The following is a 21,666-nucleotide window of genomic DNA, read 5'->3' as shown; positions in this document are numbered from 1 at the left end:
CCGACAGAACAACCTCTTCAAGAATCCCATTACAACTCGAGCGTCGTTAGTGGGCAAGGCTTGAGCCTCAACCCACTTGGAAACATAGTCGATATCCACGAGAATGTATCAGTTCCCTCGAGAAGAAGGGAACGGACCCATGAAATCAATGCCCCAAACATCAAAAACCTCACAAACCTGAATAGGGTTTCGGGGCATCTCATTACGGGATGAGATGTTACCAGTGCACTGACACGCGTCACACTGTCTGACAAACTCTTGCGAATCTTAGAAAATCGATGGCTAATAAAAGCCAGAATCTAGAACTTTCCTAGCGGTGGAAGACGAACCATGGTGGCCTCTAGTTAAACCCTCATGACAATGCCTAAGAATCTCACGGCCCTCTTCCCTACGCACACACCTCCTCAACACTCGATCGGCACCTGCACGAAACAAATAAGGTGCATCTCATATGTAGTAGCTGGCGTTTGCGATAAAATTCATTCTCTGCTGATAACTCATGCCATTGACCACCACTCTATCTGCCAAATAATTCGCAATGTCGGAGAACCATGGCAGACCCTCCTCTTCGGCACTCACGTACAACACTGGCTCTTTCTCAAATCTCACTCTCACCATCATCAATGACTCGTGGGGAAACTTATCCCCAATGGCATCCTCTCTAACCTGCTCTCTCTCTCTTCGGATCCTCCAGACGTGATAAGTGATCCGCAACTACATTCTTCGCTCCCTTTTTATCTCTAATCTCAATATCGAACTCGGAAAGCAAGAGAAGCCATCGTATCAGGCGAGGCTTGGCATCTTTCTTAGCGAACAGGTATCACAATGCCGTATGATCAGTATAAACGATGGTTTTGGACAACACAAGATAAGAACGGAATTTGTCGAACGCGAAGACTACTGCTAGAAGCTCATTCTCAGTAGTCGTGTAATTCTCCCAAGCATCATTGAAGGTCTTACTCACGTAATAGATAGGTGGAAGTGCTTGTCCTTCCGCTGACCTAAAACAACACTGACTGCAAAATCACTAGCGTCGCACATGAGCTCGAAGGGTAAGCTCCAGTCGGGTGCTACTAAGACAGGGGCATTAACCAACTTCCCCTTGAGAAACTCAAACGCCTTCAAACAATCAGCATCGAAGTCGTATGCGACGTCCTTCTCTAGAAGGCGAGTCATGGGCCGGGTGATCTTAGAAAAATCTCTAATGAACCTACGATAAATACCCGCATGCCCGAGAAAACTACAAACGGATTTCACACTAGTCGGTGGAGGAAGTCTACTGATAGTGTCGATTTTAGCTCTGTCTACCTCAATACCGTTTCGCGAAATCTTGTGCCAGAGCACAATTCCTTCAGTCACCATGAAGTGGCACTTCTCCCAGTTCAACATCAACTTCGTCTCTATGCACTGCTTCGTCATCCTCTCAAGATTAGAAAGACATTGATCGAATGAGTCCCCGTATACTGTAAAATCGTCCATGAAAACCTCCATGGAACTCTCGATCATGTCTTGGAATATCGCTACCATGCAACGCTGGAAAGTAGCTAGAGCATTACATAACCCGAAAGGCATACGTTTATATGCGAAGGTACCGTATGGGCATGTAAAAGTGGTTTTTTCCTGATCCTCATGTGCGACCGGGATCTGGAAATAACCTGAAATCCATCTAGAAAATAGTAAAACTGTCACCCCGACAAACGCTTCAACATCTGATCGATGAACGGAAGAGGAAAGTGGTCTTTCCTAGTAGCATCGTTAAGCCTCCTATAGTCGATGCACACCCGCCAACCTGTGACTGTCCTAGTCAGAATAAGCTCGTTACGTTCGTTAGTAACAACTGTCATCCCTCCCCTCTTAGGGACAACCTGAACGTGACTCACCCATGAAGAATCGGAGATGGGGTAGATCAGGCCTGCGTCGAGGAGTTTCATAACTTCCTTTTTAACCACCTCTGACATGTTAGGGTTGAGCCTCCTCTGAGGTTGGATTACAGGCTTGTACTCATCCTCCATGAGTATCCTGTGCGTGCAAAAGTTCTGGCTGATGCCTTGAATGTCCATGAGTTTCCACGCAATAGCTTGTTTGTGTGCCTTGAGCACATCAACCAACCTCAACTTCTCATCATTCGTCAACTAAGAAGAAATGATGACGGGCAAATCGGCCTCACCGTCCAAGAAAGCATACTCCAAATGAGGAGGTAGCTCTTTAAGCTCGAGGGATGGTGGTGCCTCAATCGATGGTCTCTGCTTCTGTCCCTCGGCGCTATCGGAAACCGTGAACACCTCAGGGTATTCAGGAGGTGAGCCAACAAGAATTCTCAGGTCGTGCTCCGGGGGAACATTAACCTCATCCTCCTGATTGAGCAAATCGGCTCTAGAAATGTAATCAAGACAACGCTCGAACTAAGATAAACGTGTCAAGAAAGTAAACGTAATCGTCCTGAATACTGGAGTTCCTCATCGATTTGACGACATCGAAGGTGACGTTCTCCTCCCCTACATGAAGTGTAATTTTTCCGTCGAAGACATTAATAAGCGCTTTAGCAGTACGCAGGAAGGGTCTTCCCAAAATGAGTGGGACCTGATCGTCAGCCTCCATGTCAAGAATAACAAAATCCACGGGGAAAACAAATTTATTGACTTTAACGAGTACGTTTTCCATGATTCCCCATGGATATTTGACCGAACGGTCGGCTAAGGATAAACTCATGCGCGTCGGGACTGGTGTAAGGCCCTGTTACCGGTGCCTCACATTTGGGCGTTGGATTTACTCATTCACATAGTTCTAGTCATCAGAGTTAATAAAAACATTCGCGGAATATAAAAACTTTCATAAAATATTACATAACAAACCAATATTTGTATTAAGACAACATCTCGTCTTTCGAAATAAACAAACATTAAACTTAAACGTCTGGGTCTTCCGATGCCAGCCTCTTATTCAATGCCACGTGTCCCCTCAAGCGAGCTGCCTCATCCTACTCGCCTGCGTGCATACTAAAAGTCAGCTACACTGAGTGAGTTCTAGTTAATCACATAACGTACAATACATATATATCTACATACTTTCATATCTTTATATCATTCTTACTTACCTTCGTTTCTTACGTTATAAAGAGCATTACGCCCTACTTTCCTCGAGTATTATTAGGGCTCGGTCCCTCTTTCCTCGAGTATTATTAGGGATCGGTCCCTCCTTCCTCGAGTATTATTAGAGCTCGGTCCCTCTTTCCTCGAGTATTATTAGGGCTCGGTCCCTCCTTCCTTGAGTATTATTAGGGCTCGGTCCCGCCTTCCTCGAGTATTATTAGGGCTCAGTCCCTCATTCCTCGAGTATTATTAGGCTCGGTCCCTCCTTCCTCGAGTATTATTAGGCTCGGTCCCTCCTTCCTCGAGTATTATTAGGGCTCGGTCCTTTTTCGTTACCATACAACCATACCTCATTTACATTCATTCATATATCGTACATATCATATTATCATTTAACATAACGTTACAACTTGACAACCCGTGCAATATCCGAAGATCGTTCACGTGCTGACAAGCAATCATTCATACATTTCTCATAATCACGTAAGGCATACATTTATCACTTAGGATAGATGTATTAACAAACACATCGAGTATGCACACAAACCCAAAAACATAACAAGGAAGTGGGGCTAGAAACTCACTTGAATGCGGTTACGTTTACCGTTAATAGTTATTCTTTTCTTGAGCTGTGCACGGCTAACTGTATAATATTTACATGTATCAAATAACTATTACTACTCATATCATTTTTCTATCTTTATATAACCCACAACAAACGGGGGTCCGGGGCCAGTGCCCCTGGCAGCGGGGTTCTAGGGGCGGCAGCCCCTAGCGGGGTCCAAGGGGCAGAGCCCCTGGCTGGGGTTAAGCTGTATTAACACATTTTCCATTAACATTTTAAATTATTTTTCTAAGTTGGGATTATTTGCTAAGCCTAAGATAATGGGCCAGTTTGCTTTATATTAGATATGGGCTTAACATTTATGGTTTTAGTTAATTTAGGCCCAACTGGACTCAGGCTCAAGGCCCAACAGAGAACTGTGTGGCCGAGAACCCAAGACAGAGGACTCTTAAGTTGACCGAGAACTCTCCTACTTGGCCGAGATCCATCCTTAACCGAGAACCCGTGTTTTCGGCCGAGAACTCTGACCGAGAACACAAGGTTGCCGATAACATGTGTTCTTGACCGAGAACACATGACCTTCCTGGCCGAGAACTCTTATTGGCTGCCTGTTTGACCGAAAACCATAAGGTTTGACCAAGGATTCTCAAATTTGGCCAAGAACCCCCAACTCAGCTTATTTTTCTATCTTATGCTCCACCTTGCCCAGCTAACTTGGTCTATGATTTAAATCATGAACTTTTAGCCCCTTTTCATGATTAGTCCTAACTGTTTACATTCGTTATCACTCCCTCATCGGGATCTAGCCCATTTCCTTGCATAAAGCTCGGACCTTTATAGTGTTAATACGTTTTAGGCTAGATCTAGGGTTTATCTTTGGGCCGCATATTGCCATAGGTTCATTAAGTTCATTTTAAGCATCAAGTTTGCTACTTTATGAATTTACTAGACCCGATCTACTCTAGGTTTGAGTTTCATGATTATTCGATCATAAAAACATAACCTTTAAGATCAAGAACATACCTTTAAACGGTTATTAGGTCACGGTTTTGCTTGTTACGTAATATAAATCTTGTATCTTGCTTGCGTATCAAAGATCTATCCGAATTTAGCTCGGTTGCTTGCGGCCGTAAATAGGAAGGGTTTGTGTGTGTGTGTTTATGGAGGTGTAGGGGATATTATGGATAAGATGGATGGAAATGGAAAGATTTAGGGTTTAAGGGGGTATTCATACTCCCTTAAGCCCATAGACCTAAGGCACATCTTTCCTTTTTAGTCCATGTTTAATCCATCAAATTAGCTTACTTCTCTTTCCATCTGTTATTATTTTATTTATTATTCCAAGTAAACTTTTCCATTAAGAATAATATATAAAATATTATTATCTGAAATTCAGGATGTTACAACTGGCTCGCCAAGGTCTAGCTTTTTATAGTCAGATTTATGCTAGCACCTAAATCGGCCAACGCGTAGCTCTCAGTTGAGCTACCAAACAAACACGGGATCGTGAAGTGTCCCGGGTCTGCTAATTTCTCCGGCAGCTTGTTTTGGACTACCGCAGAGCATCCTTCATTTAGACATACTATCGAAAGTCCCTCCAGCTTCTTCTTATTCAAAAGAAGATCTTTTAAGAATTTGGCATATTTAGGCATATGCTGGAGTACCTCGACAAACGGAAGATTGATTTTTAACTGTTTAAACCTTTTTAACCAAAAACTAAACTTTTACAAACCCGAACCGTTCGTTAAAACTCGTAAAATAAATATATAAATATGTTATCGTCGTAAACATTATAGATTCTAAAAAGACAACAATTATACTAAAATAAAATACACCGGTAACGCTAGGATCCCGTAACATTATTATATACAAATTTAATATAAAACTCATAAATAATATTATAATAATATATCGTTAGAATCCGTTAAACTTTAATATTAATATACTTTAAAAGGGAAAAGTATATATATACAAATAATAATACATGAACCTTAAAACCGACATGTTATCATCATTAAATTAATTAGTAATTCTTGTGTTGTTATTATTTTAGCTCGTGAGATTCGATAGTTCGGTTTCATATAACGCGCTTTCCGTTTCGTTTCCAAGTTGTATTCCTATTTCAAATGTGAGTTTCTCACACCCCTCTTTTTTACCCTTTTTAGCTATTTTGGGGGTAACATATATATCCTATCAACAATTCAACTTCGTTTAATCATTATTTACAAACTACAATTCGCTACATGGACTTGTGTGTTTACTTGTTATTTTCTACAAATTACTTTCTCATGGATTACTTCAAGATAGTATGATCATACGCCCCCCCCCCCCTTTGCGCTCAATACATTTGTTGTTGTGAGTGGTAAAGGGTCTCATTATTCAAGTAAGTTGGTGCACAATCCCAATTGGAAAGGACCTTACTTGCGCTTATCTGAGTACCCTGGTGCACAATCCCAGTTGGAAAGGACATTACATGCTCATTTACACTTGTTCATGGAATTGTATGATTTTTATGTACGTATATCAAAACTTGTATGAACACACCAACTATTCATTTAGTTGACTTTATTTTATATATATATGTTACATGTACAATTATTAGAGGATGAAACAGAGAAGGCACTAGAACTTAGTTTATATTAATAAATGGACAAGTTGTTAATTGTTCTAGTATTTTCCTTGTATTTCTTGTTACAAACTTGTGTACTTGATGTTTAAAGTAATTAATGATAATATTGTTACTTAATAGTGTCACATGTGTTTTGGGCAATCTGTACGTCACATCCGGGCTTATTCCGCTTTAGCCGGGGTGTTACACAAGGAATCCGAATTGTGACGACTCGGTTTTTTATTGGTTACGGGTAAATGCTACGGGAACCGGGAATCAAAAGGTATAAAGCTCTAGGAAACTTAATGGATCCTTAATCACTCTCAAGGTGTCGCCTAAAAAGAAATCTTAGAGATCATGTAAAAACACCGGCTTATTGGTTCACCTGTCAGCTCACCAACTATGATTAATTACCCTAGAAAACAGCTAACCCGTCGGTTTCACTATCTCAATGAACCTAAATACACGGGGTGGTTTTTGAACAGTCTAAAGGACACGGTTAAACAGTGAAATTAAGGCAAAAATAGGCAAACTCCTGTCAGATAATTTAACCTAAAACCCTAACAACGCAGACAAACCCGAAAACTTATCACCCGTTGGATATTTAAGCTAGTAAGAATATAAACTTCTAATAATATGCCAAAAAAACAATTTCTATGGTAAATGAGCTCAATAAACCATAAACAAGTTGCAAACACATAGTAAACAACCTAACATGCAACCTATAATCAAAAGACTTTCAATCAAGTAACATGTGAAACATTCATTCAAGCACAAATCAAAAGTAAATATGCATGAGACACATCCAATAAATCTGATCAAGACTTTTAATTAATCAAAATCCCAAAAACAAAACCCGAAAACCGACAAGTCCAAAGTAATCAACAACATATCATCACAAGCCTAGATAACTAAAAGTGTTTAGCCAATAATCATGCTCAAGAACGAAACTAAAATATTTATAAAAGAGTTCTCGTAAAAGAGTTAATAATAATTGAGCTACGAGCCTGCTAGCTTAATAATTCCAACGAGGAGTGGAAGACCTTTATTGACCACCTATGTGCCTATCTAGTTGGTTCCATATTCTTCTTACTTGCGACACCCACCAATAGAAATAATAATAATTTGTATGACTTCTTACTGCTGCTGTCTTCTTTCTCTCGTGAGTCCAAGACCACACAAACAAAAAATATAATAACAATAATAATGTTGTTGTGCGGCACCCCAAAAAACCTCCAGTAGGTTATCCTCTCCTCACGTATCATCTAATAATAATAATAATAATAATATTGTGCTGCCTTTTATATTACTTTTCTTTCTTGTGACAAAAGATAATTCTTATTTGGCCTCCAAGATACCGACTCCACTTTTACAATTCATTCTCGTCACAATAATCACCTAAAACAAAATTGTATTTTGTTTTGTCCCTGCCACATAATTCCTACATCATCACAAAAACAAAAATAATAAGTTTCCAATCTAGCCCCACTTGCAAATAATTGATTTGTTGGCCTTTTCATTCAATCAAACTTATATTATTCTTTTTAATAATAAATCAAAAGCACCATTTTAAGTTCATAAGTATTCTTTTTTTTTATGTTTTTAACCTTAAGCATATAAAGCAAATAAAACCAATATGTATGAAAGTTGTTTAAAGTTTACTCGCCGTTTCAAGTTTGAGATAAATATTCATATTAGCTCGTTTTCTCCTGAAACTTTTAAAATTTAAATATGAACCACATATGAGTAATATTCAATAAAAGTCTAGCTCAAAAATACCCAAAATAGTATGAAATATATAATAATAATATGTATATTTTAAGCCACATCAGATATCCGTTCTTACTTGCTAGCTACATTGTGACCGGTACACTTGTCGATTGTGTGTGGTTTTAGGTGAATTCGGTAAAACTTGGTTATTAATATTATATACGCTTTTCACACATTAAGTTTTTAGCGCCGCTGCCGGGGACACTGGCAAATTCTTTGTTTAAACCGAGTTGATTATCTTATCTGTTTATTTGCTTTTTAGTTGTCATTTTTCCTTTAGGTGCCTTTACTTGCTATTTGTGCCTTTAGGTTTAGTTTTCCTTAAAAAATAAAATTAAAAATAAAAATTAATTACATAATTTTATGTTTTAGTTTATGCATAAATGGGCTGTTCAAAAAGCTCGAGGCTCGCTCAATAAAAGCTCGAATAAAACTAGCTAAAAAACTTGATTTGAAACATTTTGAGTTGAATTGGCTCATTTTTGTAACCAAGCTCGGCTCGACCTAGGCTCGGCTCGATCATGGCTCGGCTCGTTGGCTCGATTTAAATCTCGTTTAGCTTTAAAATCAAGCTAGAGCCTTAGCCGAGATGCCTCGTTTAATTTCAAGCCCAAGCTCGAAACCACCCTGGATCAGATCGGGCACGACTCTTGAACAACCCTATGCATAATACCCATTCTCAAGGCCCACCTTTATTCTATGTATCAAAAGATCCTGAGAGAGAGTTTCACGAGTGATATAATGCTAAATGTTTATGTTTCCCTTGTATATTTTAATTAATATTTTAATAGTTTATGTTTGTTTTTAGTCGATATTTGTATACTACTAACACTTTTATGTTTTGTAGGCAATGGAAGTTGATCGTGTTCGAAAAGGGCCAAAAACGAGTTAAAAAGAGCCAAAACGGAGATCCGGAACACGTCAGGAATGAACCGGACAGAGAACCGGTCTGACGGACCCCTTGGTGGAGCACGCCACGCCGCGCGGCTGGGAAGGTTAAAGCCCGCCGCGCGGCGCCTAGGGGTTGCTGGAGGATTTTTTTTATTTCGTTTTTGCTTCATGTTGGGCCTTGTTTTGGGTATTTAAACATCTTTAACTTAAACCTGACAATACCCTACTGCCACCAGACGTAGTTGGAGTTTCTTGGAGCATACTTTTGAGTCTTGTGGTGATTTTGAAGGCAAGAGAACATCCGGTGAAGAGCTTTACGTTCAAGATCGAAGACTACGGGTTTTATCGCCTTTAATCTTTCGTTACTCATTATTTCACCATGTTTTCAGTTTTAATTGTTTTCTTTGATTTAGACTATATGATGCTAGGCTAAACTTTATAAACTACCTAGGTCGTGATGAACCTTTGTTTGGTTTGATTTTGATTGGGATTTCTTTTCGTTATGGAGTTTATGTTTTAAGTAAACTGTTGAGTTTGAATTAATTGATGCGTATGATTGCTTGGTTTTATTTACTTGGATTTATTGTTTCCCATTACCCTTGGTGATTGTTTCATAGTATAGGGTTTTGTTAAGTCATTTATTGTGTGTTCTTGACTAGTTTATGATTGATATGCATTAAAATCATAGAAACAATAAAACTAATTAAACAAATAAAAGTGACTGCTAACCTAGAAAGCTGTAAGGTGATAGGTTATCGATATATCTTTGTTGGTTAGGATTGCTAGATTTAGTTCTTCGTAAGGAGTCCGTCTAGGTTTGATTATCAGCTTAGTCTATTAAGTCAATTGAGTCTGCTTTGCTATCTTTGATTTCCGCGTTGTAAGGTAGGATTTCGTCATAAAGATACTTAGACATAAATTATTAAATAACCGTAAGGAAGTTTAATTCATAAAACTGGTGAGTTTTAAAACTTGTTAGAAATCCATAGGTGTCTTCTTGAAGGTCAAGGGTCCTGTTCAGGTTTTCTGTCAATGGTCTATTTTACGATCCTGGTTCCATAACTTAAGTTTCCCATTTGATTGATTGCCGTAACATTGGGGATTCTAGCCTAGGTAGTTATTTTCATCATCTGAGTTAATCTAAGTGTTTTAATAGTTTATTATATTTTATTTAATTAGGGTTAAGTTTATAATATTTAATGAATTAGGTTTTAAGTAATGATTATGTTTTATTATATTTTAATCAATTAGGGTTAGGTTTAGTTAATTAATAATTAGTTTAAAAACCCCCTTCAAACATTATTATTCAATAGTCATGTCTTGTAGTTGAGTCTAATTAGCTAGTATACGTAATTTATAGTGGGTTCAATATCCGGACTTACTTAGCTGTACTAAAGTCAACCGGTTCACTTTCCGGTTAGTAGTTTAAGTTAAGTTTAAGAGTCTAGAATTATTACTTAGTGTCAAGATTAGCTTATTTTTATTTAATAATTATTTGACTACTTTTTAGCACATCAACGAGCGATTTAAAGAGCCTGCAGATAGCGAGAGCGATTCACCCGACATCCAAGTACACGTCTCTACTCCTAGAATAGATATGGGTGACGACGTTGCACCGCCGAGACAAACCGTTCATGCTAGAGCCAACGATGGCATCGTGGGAGCCCAATCTGCAATTGTCCGACCTGCTGCGACTAATACCCAAAACTAGCAAATTTCCTCTCACGGCATGAATTCTATCACCAATTCTGCTCAGTTCCACGGCTTGGATGGCGAAGATGCTCCGGGACACCTATCCTGATTCGTGCAGATCTGCGAAACTTTTAATATTAATAATATCTCGTCTGACGTCATTCATCTTAAGTTACTCCAATTCTCACTTTCTGGTCGTGCTGCGTCATGGTTCGAATCTCTACCAAACACCACAACCGCCACATGGGCCGACATGCAATCTAAGTTCCTTAGGAAGTATTTCCCTCCATCGAAGGTTGGGCGTCAACGTAAGCAAATCCGTTCATTTTATATGGACCCGGATGAGTCCTACTATTCCGCGTGGGAGCGTTTCCAAACTCTCATAAACGGTTGTCCTCAACATGGCCTAAACGATTGGGCTGTGGTTGAGAAATTCTATAACGGTCTTACTCCCGAAACCCAACAACGGTTCAATACCGCCGCTGGAGGAAACATGCTCAATAAACTCACCATATAGGAGGCTGATGAAATGTTCGAGAGCATAGCATTAGGGGATCATCATACACCGAGTAGAGGGTTCGTCTCATATACCAAGGCCGCAGCCATTTCAGAATCACGTGGAGTGCATCATGTTGATCAAAATACGAGTGTGTCGGCATATGTGGAGGCACTGAAGAGGGAAGTCAGAGAGCTTAATTTCCAAGCTCGTAGGAGCGAGATATGTCATGGAAATCACGAGACAACCGATTGTCTCGTTGATTCTTAGGAGGAGGTAGATTTTCTTGCTAATCAAAACCGTTCCTTAAATTCTGGGTGGCGAAACAATAATTCTAACTCTAATTGGCGGACAGGTAACTCAGTTATCAGCAACGCCAGAATCTGTTTCAAGAATCCGCCCCCGAACCTGCTCTTGTGTCAAATAGTACTTCCAAGATCGAGGAAATGTTGGCTAATCAATCTCAATTGCTAAATCAGCTCTTACAAAATGATGCCAACACCAAATCCACTATTTTGCAGCATGAGACGTTTATGAAGGGACAACAGGTCGCATTTCAGAATCTCGAGGCCAAGTTTGGTGAGTTATCCGCAAAGATTGATCAACGACCCCCGGGGAGTCTTCCAAGTAACATTGTCCCTAATCCCGGTCCTACCTATTCTAAACCATTTCCAAATGCTCACGCCAAGGAAGTGACTACCCGAAGTGGGCGAGGTTTCGTTAGAGATACACCAAGAGAGGAGGAGGAAGTTGATGACGAGTTGGAGTTAGAGACACCGCCTGACAAGGTGAACCAGAGGCGAGACCCAGCAAGTACGTCACAGTCAGCCGGTGCGTCAGTTGAGAAGGAGAAGCAAGTTGAGCAGGAACCGGTGCGCGCCTATAAGCCAAAACCACCATATCCTGGTCGTCTGGTGAAGAAGAATGATTCGGAGCAGTACTCTAGGTTTCTTGACATGCTTAAGAAGATCCATGTGAACATTCCGTTTATTGAATCTCTCGCGAACATGCCAAAACACGCCAAGTTTCTTAAAGATTTGCTCACTAATAAGAAAGAAACTTGAGGAGCTTTCGACTGTTACTCTTAGTGAGGAGTGTTCTGCCGCCATACAGTATAAGCTTCCTAGGAATATGACATATCCTGGCAGCCTTACCATTCCTTGCTTGATTGGTAATCTTCATGTTAGCAATGCTTTGGTCGACCTCGGTGCAAGCATTAACCTCATGCCCTATTCTGTGTTTGCCAAACTTAACGTGGGAGAGCTACTCCCCACCCGAATGAGTATCCAGCTGGCAGACCGATCTGTGAAGTTCCCAAGGGGCATTGTGGAGAACATGTTGGTGCAGGTGGACAAATTCATCTTATCGGTCGACTTTTTATCCTCGATATGGATGAGGACTTGAACGTTCCACTCATCCTCGGCCGTCCTTTCTTAGCCACCGCACACGCTCTCATCGATGTTGCCAATGGCAAATTGACTATTCGAGTTCATGATGACACGACCACATTCGACGTGCAGAAATCCATGAGGCATACTCAGCAGCAGGATGACACTCTCTACTTCATCGACACTTTCATGATGTATGTAGGCGACTATCTTATGACGGTCTGCGAGAGAGACACGTCCGACACCCAGATCATCGATGTGGAAAATCAGTCATTAGAGATGACAGAATTTGATTTTGAGTTACAGGAGGAGGAGGAGGAGCAGATACCAGAGGCAGGAGGACACGGGCTGATCATGAGTTCCCAAATCTTTTCTAATGTCCTTGCAGTTGAAGAGAGAGAGCTTCCGATCGAAAAACCATCTGTTGAGAACCCCTATTTTTAGAGCTGAAAGTTTTACCATCTCATCTCAAGTATGAGTTTTTAAGGGAGGGGTCTCAACTTCCTATCATCATCTCTTCGAGTTTGGAGACAGAGGAGAAGGAGAAGTCGATGGTTGTTTTGAAATCTCATAAGCATGTCATCGCATGGAAGCTTATGGATATCAAAGGTATAAACCCGTCATTCTACACACATAAAATCTTTATGGAGGACGAGTTTAAACCTTTGGTTTAGCCACATAGGAGGCTTAACCCGAACATGAAGGAGGTTGTCAAAAAGGAGGTTATTAACTTGCTCGATGCTGGTTTGATTTTTTCCGATCTTTGACTCCGCATGGGTTAGTCTGGTCCAGGTGGTCCCTAAAAAGGGCGGTATGATAGTTATCACGAATGAAAAGAATGAGCTCATACTGACACGGATTGTAACAGGGTGGCGATTTTGCATCGACTACCGCAGACTTAACTAGGTCACACAAAAGGACCACTTCCTGCTTCCATTCATATATCAGATGCTTGAGCGTTTGTCTGGACAACAGTTCTACTGTTTCCTTGACGGCTTTTCCGGTTATTTCCAGATCCCCATCGCCCCGGGTGATCAGGAGAAAACCACATTTACATGTCCTTTTGGCACATTCGCATACCGACGCATGCCATTTGGATTATGTAACGCTCCAGCAACATTTCAGCGGTGCATGGTGGCCATTTTTCATGAGTTAATCGAGGATTCCATTGAAGTCTTTATGGATGATTTTTCCGTCTTTGGGAATTCCTTCGACGACTGTTTGCCTAACTTAGATCGAGTGCTCCCTAGATGTGAAGAGACGAACCTTATGCTTAATTGGGAGAAATGTCACTTTATGGTTCGTGAGGGTATTGTTTTAGGTCATAAGATTTCTAGTGTGGCGATTGAGGTAGATAGAGATAAGGTAGACACCATTTACAAACTTCCATCGCCCACTTCCGTGAAGTCTATTCGTAGTTTTTTTAGATCATGCGGGATTCTACCGGCGATTTATTAAAGATTTCTCGAAAATCTCCCATCCGATGACCCAGCTTCTAGAGAAAGATAGGCCGTTTGATTCCAGTGAGGAGTGTTTTAGGGCCTTTGAGTTGATTAAGGAGAGGTTAGTGAGTGCTCCTATTCTTGTTGCTCCCGATTGGACTCTTCCGTTTGAGATCATGTATGATGCGAGCGATTTTGTTGTTGGAGCCGTGTTAGAGCAGAGTTGAGAGAAACATTTTCATCCCATCTATTATGCTAGCAAGACCCTTAACGATGCTCTGGAGAATTACACCACGACAGAGAAGGATCCGTCAGTAGACTCCGTAATTGATGTGTCAGTAGGCTCAGCCCCTTAAGAATGAAAGGACAGTATGCTTGTAGACTTAATTGAACTTAAATTGCTTGATTTTAGTGGGATATATGTTTAAAAAAATGGGATGAAAGGTCGGGCCATACTCAAGCCTTATATTTAGTTTGATCTTAAAAATTAAAATTTTATAGAAATATGAATAGAATAATCATACGATGCTTGGGTAGGTTTAATGTTAGTGTATGCCTAAGTAGCCTGTGATATAAACATAAAGTTCTAGTTTTAGTGGTTAACACATCATAAGCGTATGGTTTTATAACCTTAAATCCTGTATTGATGGGATGCTCCAGGGTTCGGAGACCATGGGTCTATATGCGGTATATCATCTGATATTCATATCTCCTAAGTGAATTTATGAATATTAAAAGGAGCTCAAAGAGCAAACCCGCAGTTTTTTCTGCCAAACATAAGTCATTAAACTTGATCATCTAGTATTTCAAAGTACAAAATACACTACTGACTTGATCATCCACGCTATTAGCCATATGGGGTCCCTTTGCTCGCGTCCTATTACCATTAAGAAATGGATCACAAGGGACACGCCATATGTAAGCCTATAGATAAATTTGTGCATATTTACCTATGGTGATGGACTTTGGGGTATTTCTTGATAATGGGGGTATGTCATGTAGTGGGGAACACTTACTAGTTAGTTACTTAATACATACCTTAATCATATCTAATGGCTGTCTGGTAGACCTTGATGCTTAAGCTTAGGTGGATAAACAATATCCTTGATCGTCTTTAGCTATTCTTAAAAATGTATAACATGTTTTGATCAACTAGATATAAGGTTTAAGTCAAGTTGGGGTGGCTCGGTTTCGGTAAAACCATATAAAATTGTTTCATTTGTGGGTCCCACTAGATCATATAAACTAATAAACTTGTCGCATTTTATTTGTCTTTGTAAGTATTAAAGGGCATGGGTTTAAGTGGACAACAATACTGGCAATCAATCGGATTTATCTTATTAGGCGAATTCCGATAAGTGGACAATTGTTTAAAGCGGATAAGTATATCGGTAATTGTGATAAATGTGTTTGATAGTATTTGAATACTGAAAAAAATAAATTTAAGAGTTGTGGGTTTATATTGTATCTCTTGGTTATGATCCTGTGCAGACTACTTTTTTAGGGACGAAAAAGATTTAAGTGTGGGGATATTTGATATGGTTTAATTATACAAATTTTTATATTAATATTTCCTACACTTTGAGTAGCTTTTGTGATGTGTTTATAAAATAATTTGCCAAATTGGTTCATATATACATTTTATGGGTTATAAGAGACAACGAGCTAAAATAGAGTGTATACTAAAATTTTGATTAACGAGTTAACATGTGTTATCTAAACTTAATTATATTCAGTTGATTAAAAGTTCACTTATTAATTATATATATGAATTTCAAATAAAAGAGTCAAAGTTGGTGACTACTGAATATCTAAATATTAGTTGATTCTTATTATTCACAATTTTGTTTTTAAGAAGATTGGAAGCCCATTAATATTAATTGTTAAATGTATTATTGTAGGGCTCACCGAAAGAAAATAACTGTGTCGGTGGACAAGGAATAAAAGGGAAAGAAAAAAACCCTACCACACTATTAATAGAGAGGGAGGCGAGACGAAGCAAAGAAAAGAAAGCAGAAAAATATATATTATAATTGGGGGGCGGCTACTGTGGTAGGGAAAAAAAAGAAACGAAGAAAGGAATAATATTTTTTGGTGCGCTGCTGTGTAAAGAAGGATAGAAGTCAACGAAGCAAATGAATATTATTATTATTATTATTATTATTATTATTATTATTGCTTCTCTTTTAGGGGAAGGCCACTGTGGACATATCAGAAGTCAAAGAATTGTGATTTGAAGTCAGCTGTGGTAATAAAAAAAGTAAGGAAGAAGAAAGCAACTAAGCATATTGGTGAATTATTTGTTCTAACTCTTTTATATATTATGTCATGAACTCATTTATTTTTACTTTATACTTTTTTATGAGTGACATAATACTTTATACTACCTAGGTTTTTGTTGAATACTATGTTATATTAATGGTTTGACGAACTATTATTTGATGTTGGTTGATTTGATGTTATGGTAAAAGTTTTTAATTGGTTTGGTCATGGTATTATTGAGTAATTGAATCTAGTTTATTATTTTAATAATTATTCCACTTGTGTTAATAGTTTTTGGTAATTGTTAGACGCATGATTAGGTTGGCTACATTGTGTTTTCAACTTGTTTGCGGTTTATGGTCGAAATAATCGTAGGAATAATTATGAAAGCTTATTAGATTTTATTGTTCAATCACTAGAGAGGCCGGGAGGCAATTTAGTGTTGTGTCATCTTTGTCTTTTGCGGGTTTGGGTAATAATTTCACGTGAGTGAGTTATCTTAGGTCTCCTAGATTATTGTGATACAAGTTGTGTTCAAGATAATTAATAATACCCCTTTATATGAATTTATATTGTATTCGAAGAGACCGGAAGGTGATTTGGGTTTTGGGGTACCATAGTATTATTAGGTAAGGTGAGATCGGGAGGTGATCCAAACCTTTAACAATTGAGCTTCACATGCCATCAGAGTTCTAGGGTGTCGTTGGTGAGGCCAGAAGGCGATCTAGCATATTTTAATGGTCTTTAGTGTCATATTTTTAAGATATTATTTTTCAACCAAGTCAAGTTCGTTAACTATTAATTTAACTAATAGGATTCCGTTACCCAGGTAGTTGTTTCTCGCATATTAGTAAAACCCGAATTTTTTATAAAGTTTTATTTTTAGTTTAGTTTTTAATTAGTTGAGTATTATTAGTTTAATTAATACAAAAAAATTCTAAAAATCAAAAGAAATTCAAGGTTAGTAATCATTAGGTTTAATAAATAGAGTTTACTCATAGTGTCCTAGGTTCGATATCCGTTCTTACTTGCTAGCTACATTGTGACCGGTACACTTGCCGATTGTGTGTGGTTTTAGGTGAATTCGATAAAAGTTGGTTATCAATATTATATACGTTTTTCACACATCATTAGGGTTTGGAATTATTGGAAGATTTGGTGCTCGAATTCGGTCTACTTTCTGGAATTAGGAATAAGTGTGTTTTGATTATGTGAAATCAGTATTCGAATGTCAATTTGATGTGTTTTCATTTTGTATTTCAACGGTGAAAATATTCAAGAATCGTCTTCGCAATAAGATGTTAGATTATTATCTTGCGAATAACTTGGTGATTTACATAGAAAGAGTACTTGCTGAAAGTTTTTAATTCAACATGTGTAATTGATGAGTTTAAAGAGCTTAAAGGTCGCCGGGTTGAGTTGTGATTCTTATTCAATTACTCATCATTCTCCTAGCATCTTGTCTTTATTTGTTTTAAAAAAAAAACTTTTTTTATGTGTAAGAACGGTAATTTGAATGATTGAATTTAGAATTCTATGTTATACACGACCTAAACAACGTCATCGACCGTAAACTTAGAAATAGGAAAAGAAAATTGGTCTTGTGACTTTCGGCCTATCCTAATTAAGGGGGTGTTTAGGATTGCTTATTTTATCTCTTTATGACTTATAACTTATAAGTTATAAGTTGTTTTGGAAAGTTAAATTATGTAAATTATTAAGGAGGTTAAATAAGGAATCTCAAACACCCTCTAAATCTTCAAGATCCGCACTGTTTTAGCGTTTGGCTCGTGGACATTAGTTATCAGACTGGCAGCACTAACACGCCAAATGCATGAACGCATTCGTCTAGTTTTGAACTTTGGATTCCAACACATTAAGGGTGTGTTTGGGATTCCTTATTTAAGTTAGAAAGGCCTTTTGTGATAAGTTGAAAAGGACTTATAACTTTCTAAGAAGGAGTTTCCAAAAAAGTGTTTGGATTAACTTTAAAACCAATAAGTTAATAAGTTGTTTTTTAAAAAGTGTTTAGTTTAGCTTATTGGTGTAAGGGTGTAATGATTAAAGAGAGATGGGTGGAATGAAAGGGTGGAATGGAAATTCCAAACCTATAAGTTGATAAGTTATCAAATCTCAACTTATTGAAACCCCCCATTTTAGCCTTGTTGACAAGGAGAAAAGTAAAAGTTCTTATGTGTTCCTAAACACTTTATAAACATAAAAAGGACTTATTAAACATTCATAAGTCATAAGAAGAGAGGAAAATAAGGAATCCCAAACACGCCCTAAGACATACACTTTAAATCACTATAATCCGATACAAAACACGCAAATACGAAACCTTAAATATTTGTTATATCGCATAACTAAATAAACAATTAACATTTTTATTTCTGAAAAGCTAATTGTTTTTTCCAACTATTACACATTGTGTGTCTCAACTCTCAAGTGAGACTGGTATCCATAATCATTGTTGTTTGGCATACACACCAAGCCAGTGGTTGTAAACATTTAACTCAAGGTGGCCTAGGGGTTGGAAACTATCTATTTCTTTAAAGCGGATTCTTTCCGACCCGACCCCGACCCGAAGTAGGGTTTGATTTGATTTAAACCGAATTCAATCAAAGTGAGAACCAGAGTGTTGAAGATTAAAGCTCTGCAGATCTTCAGGTACATGTGATACGAACCCTAGCTACAGTTTGATGCATTAATAATATTATTTTGATTTCAAATTTTAGACCATAGTTTATTTAGGAATTCAAAATTGTAGAGTTTAAGAGGGGAGGAAAGATTGATTAAAAAACTTATAAGAATAATAATCTTGTAATGATGTTTGTTAGCAAGATGGATAAATTTCACTATTTTAGAAATAAGAACATAACCTGAATCGTGTCATGCAACCTCTAGGTAGAAACGAAAAGGAGTATGCATGTGACCGTTTAGATAGTTTAAAACTTTAGTTAAGATTTGGGATTACGGTTGTGTTGACGAAAGAAGGTTGACGCGTAATACTATATGATATTATATGAAGTTTTAGGAGATAAGAAACTTCCATATCTGTTATAAAACGCCTTTGAGTTTCCAAATACAAACTTGCGCTTCAACTTCGGATACAGTATGCGACGGGTATTAGTAAAATCCTAGTCCAGTACTCGGCCCATTACACGTTGAGTTTATGTTCGGTAATTACCCGTCAGGTGTTGGGCATACCCGTTAGTTTGTTAAGAAACGCCTGATAGGATTTTCAAATACACCTTTTTATGTAGAATTTATTATGATATAACCTTAAATGACAAGTTAATGCTTCATACCATAAGAAAACTATTACAATGAACCGTTACTAGACTAGGGTTAATAGATACTAAAAATAAAAATAAAATTTCAAAATTTTCGGTTATATGGTTCGGGACTCGGGTACTCAGATCGGCTATTAATATATTAAATATAATTACGAAACCTATTATTAATTAACTGATGCAAGTTTTCTTATTAAAGCACCTTGGAGGGATAGTTACACTTGAGCATACTTTAGATGACTTTTAAATTCAACCTGTTTAGCTAAAGTATTTTTAAGCTGACCCGTTTGACATGTTTATTATCAATAAACTGTTAACCCAAATTGACCCGGTTTCACAGAATTCGATTGAAATTCCCCTTTACATTTTTCATACGGGTTGGATTTTGTTACTGACTTTGATGTATTATAGGATATGATATGATCGCTCTACGACTTTACCTAACTTTTTCTATATTTTTTCACAATTTAGTTATCACATGATATTGAAAATTCGGTTCTAATATGATATTATTGGACTGCAGTGGTGAGACTGTTATGGCTGTCTCCTTTGATTTGCAGACATTCATTCTGCATGCTCGGGTGCTGAAGCTGTATAGGCAAGCTCTAAGAGTTGCTAAAAGAGCACCTGCACACAGTAAAGGTGAACCTTTTTTTATGCCACAAAATTATAATTTGTTTCTGTTTTAAAATTTTAAAATGTTTATATGACAATTTCATCAAAGACTGCAAAATGAAAGACTAACTGGCCACCACCTATTGAAAAGAAATGAAGATGTCATGTTTGACTTTTTGAAAGTCAACCAAGTTCTATAGAAAAGAGTTATTTTTGGTTCTTGAATGTACCAAAAAGTTATTTAAAATCTTATAAAGTAATGCTTTCTTGTTTGGTTCTTCGAGTGGGTTGATGCATAAATAATTAAGAACACGAGATGTTTTAATGAATCCGGTTCGTATGTATAGCATATAAAGAAAGAAATTTCTTTCTTTAGGTTGAGGGATTGGATAGAGAAATTATATATTTTGTGTTATATAGTGCTAAAAATTTTGTTTTAGCATTTCATTGCAGTCGTCCCACATCGTTGAGCGGCCAAAGTTTGGCTGTTTTAAAATTTTATATAAGGACCTCCCGTTCACATATCTTTTTTTTCCTTTTTTTTAATCTTCATTGAGACTTAGTAGATTTACTCTTTGATTACACAACTTGAAATATTTCAATAATAATCTTATACTGATTACACAACTTACAATATTTAAATAATAATCTTATAATGATGTGTGGGCAGCTTTTGACATGCTAGCAAGACTGATAATTTCACCCCTTTCACTATTACAGATAAACTGGGTCATAAGCGTGTCATACAACCTCTAGGTAGTAGTACCCTCTCCATTCAGAAATGAAAAGGAGTACGCATATGACCTTTTAGTTATAAATCGAGTTTAAACTTTATTTCAGATTTGGGATTACACTTGTGCTAATAAAAGAAGGTTAACCTGTAAAACTATATGATATAAAGTTTTAGATGATAAGAAACTTCCATATCTGTTATAAAACTAGTTTGAGTTTCCAAATCCACACTTGTGCTTCCATTTCAGATGCAGTAGCCAGTAGGGATGGCAATGGGACGGGTATCGGTAATCCCAGTCCCATACCCGTCCCATTACGCTTTGGGTATATGTCGGGTAATTACACATTGGGTATTGGGTATATCCGTTAGTTTGTTAAAAAATATCCATTAGGATTTTCAAATAAACTTTTTTTTATCGATCTAAATATGTAAATATATATAATAACTCGTACACCCATTTCAAATGCATATCCCATTTTTGCACAGCAGTTTTATGAAAATCCACGAGAAGCGACTAGACGTATTGTATGCGCCAATTGCCATTTAGCTAATAAACCAGTGGATGTTGAGGTTCCGCAAGCGGTACTTCCTGATACTGTATTTGAAGCAGTTGTTCAAATTCCTTATGATACGCAACTGAAACAAGTTCTTGCTAATGGTGCATTTTTTTTACTTGGTATCCATTGTCTAATGGATAGGACAGAGGTCTTCTAAAAATAAAAATGAAAACTAATGCAAGCTTTTCTATTAAAGAAACGTGGAAGGATGCTTACACTTGAGCATACTTTGGGTGACTTTTAAATTCACAACCTGTTTAGC

At 37.7% G+C, this 21,666-nt stretch overlaps 1 protein-coding gene across 1 annotated transcript in view; it reads left to right on the top strand.

Annotated features, from left to right (window-relative positions):
* Positions 1-21,666, top strand: part of LOC143629910 (uncharacterized) — a 61,456-nt gene that overhangs the window by 34,802 nt on the left and 4,988 nt on the right. Inside the window, exon 2 of the mRNA XM_077099058.1 lies at positions 20,023-20,141. The gene's annotated coding sequence lies outside the window, so the exon portion shown is untranslated. The remainder of the gene's footprint in view (positions 1-20,022; positions 20,142-21,666) is intronic.

This window comes from Bidens hawaiensis, unplaced genomic scaffold (assembly GCF_021521415.1).
Source record: "Bidens hawaiensis isolate Kalapana, Puna unplaced genomic scaffold, B.hawaiensis_p1.1 tig00005482_1, whole genome shotgun sequence".
Lineage (NCBI taxonomy): Eukaryota > Viridiplantae > Streptophyta > Magnoliopsida > Asterales > Asteraceae > Bidens > Bidens hawaiensis.
Note: the sequence above shows the minus strand (reverse complement) of the source record. Positions and strands in the feature narration are given on the sequence as shown.